Source organism: Hypanus sabinus, chromosome 4 (genome assembly GCF_030144855.1).
Source record: "Hypanus sabinus isolate sHypSab1 chromosome 4, sHypSab1.hap1, whole genome shotgun sequence".
NCBI classification, from domain to species: domain Eukaryota; kingdom Metazoa; phylum Chordata; class Chondrichthyes; order Myliobatiformes; family Dasyatidae; genus Hypanus; species Hypanus sabinus.
Genome location: NC_082709.1, coordinates 166,774,769 through 166,784,366, shown reverse-complemented (window position 1 = coordinate 166,784,366; position 9,598 = coordinate 166,774,769).

Here is a 9,598-nt window from a genome sequence, read left to right as displayed (position 1 = left end):
GAATTTCCCTTGCAGAAAGCTGTCTTTCAAAACATGTGCAAATTGTATTACTTGAAATTTTCTTTAGAAGAGATTTAGCTTGATTTGGCCTGAATTTTGGTACAGACATTCTAGGCAAAGGGCCTTTCCTTGTGCTGCATTTTTCGATGTTCTTTTTCTAATTTTCATACCACTGATAAAAGGCTCACTAACCTGTAGTTACCTGGCTTATCCTTGCCACCTTTCTTAAATAAAGAAACAACATCAGATATCTGTCATTCTTCCTCACCTGCGGCAAAGAAGGAGCTAATGCCTATGTCCAGGCCCAGGTGCCTCTTCCATGCTTCCCAGAGCAACCTGGAATACATTTCATCTGGCCCTGGGAACTTAACCACGCATGGTGGAGAACTCCTATTCCTTCTTAATAATGACCTACTCCAGATTACCCTTCTCTGAATTCATTATCTTCCATATACTTCTCCGTGGTGTAGATAATAGGAAATTATAGGCCACTTGGCCTGACTTCAGTGCTTGGAAAGATGTTGGAGTTCATTATTAAAGATGATGTTTCAGGTGCTTAGATGCAAATGATAAAATAGGCCAAAGTCAGTATGGTTTCCTTAAGGAGAAATCTTGCCTGAAAAATCTTTTGGAACTCTTTGAGGAAATAACAGGCAGGATAGACAAAAGAGTCTCAGTGGATATTCCGTCCCTGGATTTTCAGGCCTTTGAGAAGGTGCCACACATGAGGCTGCTTAACAACTTAAGAACCCATGGTATTACAGGAAAGATGCTAGCTTGGATAGAAGATTTACTGATTAGCAGAAGGTAAAGAGTGGGAATAAAGGGGGCCAATTCTGCTTGGCTGCTGGTGATTAGTGGAGTTCAACAGGGATTAGTGATGGGACAACTTATTTTCCTGTTCTGTGTCAAAGATTTGGATGATGGAATTGATAGTTTTGTGGCCAAATTTGGGGTTGATATGCTGATAGGTGGGGTGGGGGGGGGGGAGGTAGTGTTGAGGAAGCAGGGAGTCTGCAGAAGGACCTGGACAGATTGGGGGTCTCTGGCAGATGGGCAGATTGTCAGACCTAAATAGTGAAGGGAAATGTGTGGTTATGCACTTTGGTAGAAGGAATAAAAGCAGAGACTATTCTCTAAATGAGGTGAAAATTCAACAATCAAAGCTGTAAGGGCACTTGAGTCCTTGAGCAGGATTCCCTAAGGTTAACATGCTGGTTGAGTCTGTGATAAGGAGATCAAATGCAATGTTATCTTTCACTTCAAGATGAGTGGAATATTAAAGCAAAGGTGTAATTCTGAAGCTTTATAAGCATTGGTCAGACTGCACTTAGAGTACAATGTGCAGTTTTGGGCCCCTTATCCAAAATAAGATGTGCTGGCATTGGAGAGAGCCTGAGAATGTTCAGGAGAATGATTCCATGGGAATGAAAGGGGTTAGTGCAAGAGAAGCACTTGATGGTTCGTGGCCTATATACTCTGGAGTTTAAAGAATGAGAAGGGATGTGGAGTGCATGTTTCTGATAGTGAGGGAGTCTAGGACCAGAGAGAACAGCCTCAGAATAGAGGGACATCCATTTAGAACAGAAATGAGGAGGAATTTTTTACCCCGTGAGTACCAAATCTGTGGGATTCATTGCCACAGACAGCTGTGGAGGCTTAATTGTTGGGTATATTTAAAGTGGAGGTCAATAGTCCATTGATTAGTCAGAGTGTCAAAGATTACAGGGAGAAAGCAGGAGAATGGGGTTGAGCAGGATAATAAATCAGCCATGATGGAATGGTGGAGCATGCCTGACCGGCTGAATGGCCTAATTCTGCTCCTATGTCATATGGTCTTATAATAAATATTTATTTAGGACCTCATCCATATCAAAGGATCCTCAAGGATTCCCACTCTTTCCCTGACTTCCCTCTTGTTCCTGACATATTTACTGTAGAGAATTTATTTTAGTAAATCCTAATGCTAAAATGTGCAAGCTTGTGACTTAATGCAAGCACATTAATATTAAACACGTTCATCTGCAAATTTGGAAGATCCCTGTTCTAACATTATAAACTCAGTTGCCACTTTATTATGAAGCGAATAAAGTGGCTATTGAGTGTTTGTTCATAGCCTTCTGATGCTGTAGCCCATCCACTTCAAGGTTTGACAATGTTGTGCATTCAGAGATGTCCTTCTGCACACCACTGTTATAACATGTAGTTACTTGAATTACTATCAGTTTGAACCAGCCTGGCCATTCTCCTCCGACCTCTCTCATTAACAAGGCATTTTCAACCATACAAATGCCGCTCTCCGGATGTTGTTTGTTTTTCGCTCCATCTTCTGTAAACTCAAAAGACTTGTTCATAAAAATTCCGGGATATCAGTGGTTTCTGAGGTCTCAAACCAACAAACATTCCATGGTGAAAGCCACTTATATCACAGTTCTTCCCCATTCTAATGTTTGGTCTGAACAACAATTGAACCTCTTAGCCAGGTCTGCATGCTTTTATGTATTGAGTTGCAGCCACATGATGGGCTGATGTGATATTTGCATTACCGAACAGGTGTACAGCTATACCTAATAAAGTGGCTAGTGGGTGTATGGCTTACATCATGAAATTGAAATTGTGACTACATGCAATTCACCTACCTGCTTCAGAAACTTAATTCAAAGTACATATAAAATGTAAGATTTCTAAAAATTGAACCACAATATGACCCTTTCAAAAAGATCTTTCCAGCCCTGCCAAAGGGTCTTGGCCCAAAATGTCGACTGTATTTTTTTCCATAGATGCTGCCTGGCCTGCTGAGTTCTTCCAGTATTTTGCATGTGTTGGCTGGATTTCCAGCAGCTTCAGATTCTCCCTTGTTTCTACTTTCACCCTTTCTCCTTTTTCTGACCATGCTGACAACCCCGGCATTTTCACATTTTGTTGTACAGTTGAAACTTTAAGTCAGTTTGGAGAATAAAAACCGCACAATTTGCATCCATAATCTGGAATACAGACACACAAAGAGGTTTCTATCTAATATTTGATAAAGTACTGCGCATTCTTCGCAGGTCACCTCACTACACAATGTTTGTTCCGTGTCTCCATCACAGTGTATTGCAAGTCTCTAGATGTCTCATTAGAGGACTTTTCCCTTGTGCTGTACATGCAGGAGAAATTCATCTACACTTGCACAATTGATTTTCAAACACATGATTGCTGCTGAAATATTAAGCCGTATTGATTTTGAAATTGAGGATCAATTGGAAGTTGGATGTTGTGCATATTTTTGAGACATGCAGATCCATTTGTCAAATCTTCCAATTGCAAAATAATTGAGGCTACGTCATCCTTATATTTTTAGATGGGAGAAAGAACACTGCAATCTATAAGCAGTTATTTCCTCCAGTGACTGCTAATATCATTCAACTATTTGTATCTTTTCTTTATGCACTTAATCAGGACTACCTGCTAACTATTTAAATCTCGATATAACTAATTCACCTGCTGAAAATAATGAATTTCAAAGTAAGATATGACGCTATTTTGTTCATGATTCAGTGAAGGAAAAATTGCAATAGCTCCCAAATTAAACTTCAAGCCCCAATGACCAATCCTAATCACGACTGCTGATTCTATTCCCACCCTCCCCCACCCCCCACACCTGACTCCATCTGCATATCAATTCTGCTCAACTGGATCCACCTATCAGTTGCCAGATCTTACCTTACCCATCCCCTTCATCTCTTAATATTGGCCATGTCCATTCTACTTTTTTAGTCCAGATGAAATGTCGCAACCCAAAACATCCATTTCTCTCCACAGCTGCTGTTAGACCTGTTGAGTTCCTCCAGAAGTTTGTTTTTCTCCTACTGATCCTATCCCCCACAACATCAGATCCTGACCCCTTTACTATCAATCCTACCTCTTTACTTCCAATGCCAGCCCTGGATTATTGATTCATCTCTCCACTGACTACTGACCTAATTACCACACATACTTCTCATTCAGGTATATAGGTCCCAACAGCCAGTCTTAACCATCAGTCCCATCCTCTAGTAGCTATATTGTGTCAGGACAAATCAACTTGCTACTTATCTCAATCTTCCTTTGTGCTCGTCAACCAAATTCCTGCTCTGAGACCTCTCTCCACACACAATCCCAGTCCCAGAAACCAGAAGACATAGGAACAGAATTAAGCCATTCTGCCCAAAAAGCCAAGTCTACCATTCCTGCATGGCTGATTTATTTCCCCCCTCAACCCTGTTCTCCAGTTCCCTGTAACCATTGACTCTCTTACTAATCAATAACTTATCAACCTCCACTTTAAATATACCCAATAACTTGGCCTCCACAGCTATCTGTGGCAACGAATTCCACAGATTTACCACTATCATGCTAAAAAATTTCTCCACATTTCTGTTCCAAATTGACACCCTTCTATTCAGGGGCTGTACCCTCTGGTCCTAGACTCTTCCACAATTAGAGACATCCTCTCCACATATCTAGGCAGTTCACCATTTAGTCGGTTTCACTGAGATCGCACCCCCCCCCCCCCATTCATCTAAATTCCAGTGAGTACAGGCATAGAGTTTGGACGGTTCTTGCTTGTAAAGCAAGACGGTGCCTTGGCCTTGTAAACTACTGAATTTTCCAGCAAAATAAGATATTGACTGGTCTACTGCAAGTCTTTTTGTGAAGTTTAATTGGTGCCAAGTGATGACTAAGCAGTACAGTTGCTGAGGACAGTCTTTTAAAGGATCTGCCAGAGTACTCAATCAAAGGTCAGGAATTAAAAACTCACTTTGTTCTGTGGATTGGACTTCAAATCTCAGAAAAATCGGTAGATTAGAATGAAGCATGGAAGGAGTTACTTCACTTTTCACAGTTCTACTTGCAGTTGGAACCTGTACTTCGATCATATGAAATGCAACTGGTGGAAAAGTAAACATCCTCACCCCAGAGGCAAACCGTACCAGACTCTTGCACAAGACAAGAGCAAGCATCATTTCCAGAACTGAATCCTAAGTATGCCTTTCCTGCATGCTTGATGCTTTATTGCCAGAATTCTGACTGAGAATAATGACTTTGTGGAAACTTGTGATTGCAACCCAGCTCCTTCGGGAACTGTGTTTCTATAACTTCCAAGACTTGGCATCCATCACTGAATTCCTGATCTCCATTCCCTAGTTTGAATTCAACCTTTGGACTCTTGCATTTAGTGGAGCGCTTGTTAGATGAGTTAGCAACCTAATACCTCAGATGACAGATCCTGAAATCATCAGTTATAATCCAATAGTTCCGGCACAGTAGTTTTCACATCCAATTCTAGTCTCCACATAACTTAATGTAGCCATATATTGGAAAAATGCTAGCAGATGTGTTGTGGCATTTCTCACTGTGAATAGATGAAAATGTTGCATTACAGTGCTCAAACGTATCATTAAAAATGCGAAATGAGAAAAGCTGGAGGAACTTAAATGTCACTTATAGGAAATTTTTTATTTATTGTTCACAGATGTACCGAGGCATTGCTCAGTAAGCTCAGAGTACATTGTTTTATAATAGGAGACCTCAAAAAGTTGATTGAAACGTGAGATGGAGATAGGGCTATGGGAAGTGCAGCTGACACAGAGGAAATGCGCACTATATTAATGCAGATACATACTTCTCTAAACAAATTTCAAGGGACTTTTATCTCCTTGTGACGATAAATAATGTAGGCAGGGGAATGAAATGAGCAAAAGAAAAAGGAGTAAGGATAAGCCATATGCCTGCTTGAGCCTGCTTCATTATTTAATAAAACTATAGCTAATCTGATCTTCACGTCTTCTCCACCATGACTTTGATTTTCTTATATTCTAAAATTCTATCTACCTCATCCTTCTATATGCCTATCTCCACCACCTGGGCTATGCTATCTTCTTACAGCTACCATGGGGCAAGAGGGTCGTCCCACACCACCAGATTCTAGAAGAGCCATTTCCCTTCAACCACTTGCTTCTTAAACAAACCTGCACAGCCCTAATCACTACCTCAGTATAGAATCGCTCTGATCACCTCGACTACTTTGGACTACAATGGACTTTTGGTGTTCTAATTGTAGTCTTTCTTATAAAATGGAGTATAATTTCTGCTTTTTCTTGTGAATTGTGTGTCCCTGATGCTATAAGCCTATGAAGCTGCTGCAAGTTTTTCCTTGCACTTGTGCACAGGGCAATAAACTCGACTTTTACCTTGCCCTTGAATAGATTCCATGACATTGCCCGTCAAAGACAAAGACTCATAATCTACTCAAAAAAGCTACTCATTCTCATCTCCAGCATAAATGGGTGACTTCCTTATTCTGAAATTATGCTCTAGTACAGGAGTTCTCAGTCTAGGGTTCAGAGACTCCTCCATAGCTTAAAAAAGGTTGGATACCCCCACTCCAGTACTACAATCAGAGTAATCAACCTCATAGTATCCGCCATCTCCAACCTCCTCAGAATCATGTCTATTTCAATAAGATAACTTAATAAGATAGTTTCTACTGAGCTCCAACAGCAGACAGGATTGTACCTGAGAGATAAATGTTGTGTCTGATAGTTGTGAGTTGTGTGTATGCACTGGATTAATGGGGCTGACGTGTCTGGGCAACAAGGTAAGATGAATTTCCCAAATATCCACTGGAAATGAACACCAAGGCAATTGACAAGGGATGCTTTCTGTATGGGAAGCCTGGATAAGCAGAACCAAAATCTACGAGCAATTCAGTTGAAATAAAGGGGTTGTTTGGGGATTCAGATAAAGGAAGTACCGGTAATTCCAAAACTGTTGGGGGACCAGTGGGTGGAGATGCGAGTGGATGTGTAGTGACCTCTAGTCCACAGACAGAAGTTCTGAATATAGGAAGGGTTTTGGATTTCAGGGAGAGATGGAGGGGGTTGCCAGAAGGAATCACACAGTTAGTTAGTGAAGTGGAAAATGCAGAAGATAATGCCCCATGTTTTCTGGTGGTCTTTTGCAGCAGGTTGTTACGTTTGTAACTCCAGAAATTAACAAAAGTAAAACACAGGAGCACATCATTAATTACTTAAACAAACAAAGAATACTTAGTCAAACAACATAGAATATATTTACAATATTACTCAAATAGTACTGAAAAATTGAAATATTAAGTACACTATGCTCCTCTTGCTTAGCTATAAATTCCAGCTCAATATAGAATGCATCTTAACACACACACACACACACGTATAGATAGTATACTATATAATACAGCTACTATCCACAGAATAGTAAATTTTAAATTGTGCCTTTCAGGCTGAAAGGTTTAATCACTGTGGGATTTCTTACTCTTGAGGGATAATGTCTTTCTTGACAAGGAGAGTTGGGGGGGGGTCACTTAACTTGGTAGGTAAGTCTTGTGGTTGCAAAACAATCTCAGGTTTTGTGACGTCTTCTGTGGTGGTTGTAGGGAGCGACTCTGGGACTGCGAGAAGTGGTTCTGACAGCTCTGGACACCTTGCTTCTCTGACATTTGACTCTGATCTCCTCAACAGTCCTCAACGGAGGATCAGAGGTGGAGAGAGTTAGCAACTTCAAACTCCTTAGAACCATCTTTTCAGAGGCCTTGTCATGGACCCAGCAATTACAAAGAAAGCACAGCAACATCTCTACTTCCTTAGGAGTTTGCAAAGATTCAGCATGATATCTAAAATACGAAGTATATAGATGTGTGGTGGAGAAAATATTGACTGGTTGCATCACAGCCGGGCATGAAAATACCAATGCCCTCAAATGCAAAATCCTACTATTAGTAGTGGATATGGTCCAGACCATCGTGAGTAAAGCCCTTCCCACCACTGAGAACATCTACACGGAGCACTGTCGCAGGAAAGAAGCATCCATTATCAGGACCCAGGTCATGCTTTCTTCTGGCTCCTGCCATCAGGAAGAAGGTACAAGAGCCTTAGGACTCACACTACCAAGGTTCAGGTATACTTATTACCCCTCAACCATCAGACTCTTGCACAAAAGCAGATAACTTCACTCACCTTCACTTGCCCCATCACTGAAATGTTCCCACAACTTATGGACTCATGTTCAAAGACTCTTCATCTCATGTTCTTGATATTTATTGTTTATTTATTTAACACTGGACACAAAGATTTTGCTTCCTGAATGCTTTTGGTGCATCATCATGAAGATCACAAGGAAATGTCTCTTTCATGTACCATTTTTCTGAAATTGCCTATATTTGTTATTTCAATTTATAATTCAAGTCAAAATAACTGAAGGCAAGGTTAAGGAGGGCATTTTAGTTGGTCCGCAAACCTCCTTCCCGGAAGTCCGTCAGAAATGATGATAATGTCAATGACGCCTCTGATGACAGCAAAGCCCAAGCTGGGAAGCACAATGGCCTCGCAGGACAGGCACGTTACAGCCACTGAAGGGTTGGGTCATCTCTCCTTGCGGTCCTGGTGCTTTTGATCGAGGTCCTTCAGCTGTTGTTCCTCGAATACGCTGGTGCCTTTGCAGACTACCAGGCACCAGGTGGTGCCGTCTCTGACCAAGGCCTCCCTACCAGTCACAGGGATATTGCATGCCTTCGAGGACACTTTCACACAGTTTATATAGCACTTAGTGGAGCCTCCCGGCTTTCTGGTGCCATTTGCCAGCTCAGAAAAGAATAGCATCTCTGGAAGGCAGTTGTCTTCCATCCAGACCACGTGACCGACCCATCAAAGCTGAGCCTTGGTGATCAGTGTCTCTGCCCCAGAGCTCTCGGCCCTTCATAGCACTTCTGTGGTGGGGACCCTGTCTTGCCACATTATGCCTGTGACTTGCAAAGGCATCGCAGGTGGAACTGGACAAGCATCTTGATGTGTCTGTGGTCTGGAGTCCATGTTTCACAGCCATACAGCAGAGAAGTTAGGATGACTGCTGTGTAGACTACCATCTTGGTCTTCAGCCAGATGCCACATTCTCACCACATGCGTGTACATAGCCTGCCAAAGGATTCTCTAGCTTCTGCAAGTCAGTTTAAGATCTTTCAATCTAGACTGCAGGAGGAGGTGAGGCAGCTTCCCAGGTAGGTGAAGGAGTCAACATTGTTGAGCTGTGCCTTTGATCTCAATTCGTGGTTCTGCAGGATTGGTATGGGATGCGGACTGAAGTAGAACTTCTGTCCTCTGCAGGCTGATGGTGAGGCCAAATTTTCTTGCAGCTACAACAAGGCAGTCAGTGAGTTCCTGCAGGTCCCTTTCACCGTGTGCTGCAAGAACACAGTCATCTGCAAAGAGTAAGTCTCATACTACTGCTTCCAGCATTTGCTCTTGGCCTTGAGGCGGTACAAATCAAAGAAGCATCCGTCAGTCCTGTAGCAAATTGTTATTCCCGCATCAGTCTGTGAGAGAGCAGAGAACAGTATCGTGGCAAAAAGCAGGCTGAACATAGTAGGTGCGAGGACACAGACCTGCTTGACACCGTTAGTTACCGGGAAGGGGAAGAGGGTGCAGAGGTGAATCAAACAGGTCATCAAAGACAGGCAATTTGAAGAATTTCTAGTGGGCTCAGAGAAAGCTGCATAGAAGGCATTTAAGGATGCTGAAAATTTTCTTGGCAACTACAGAGC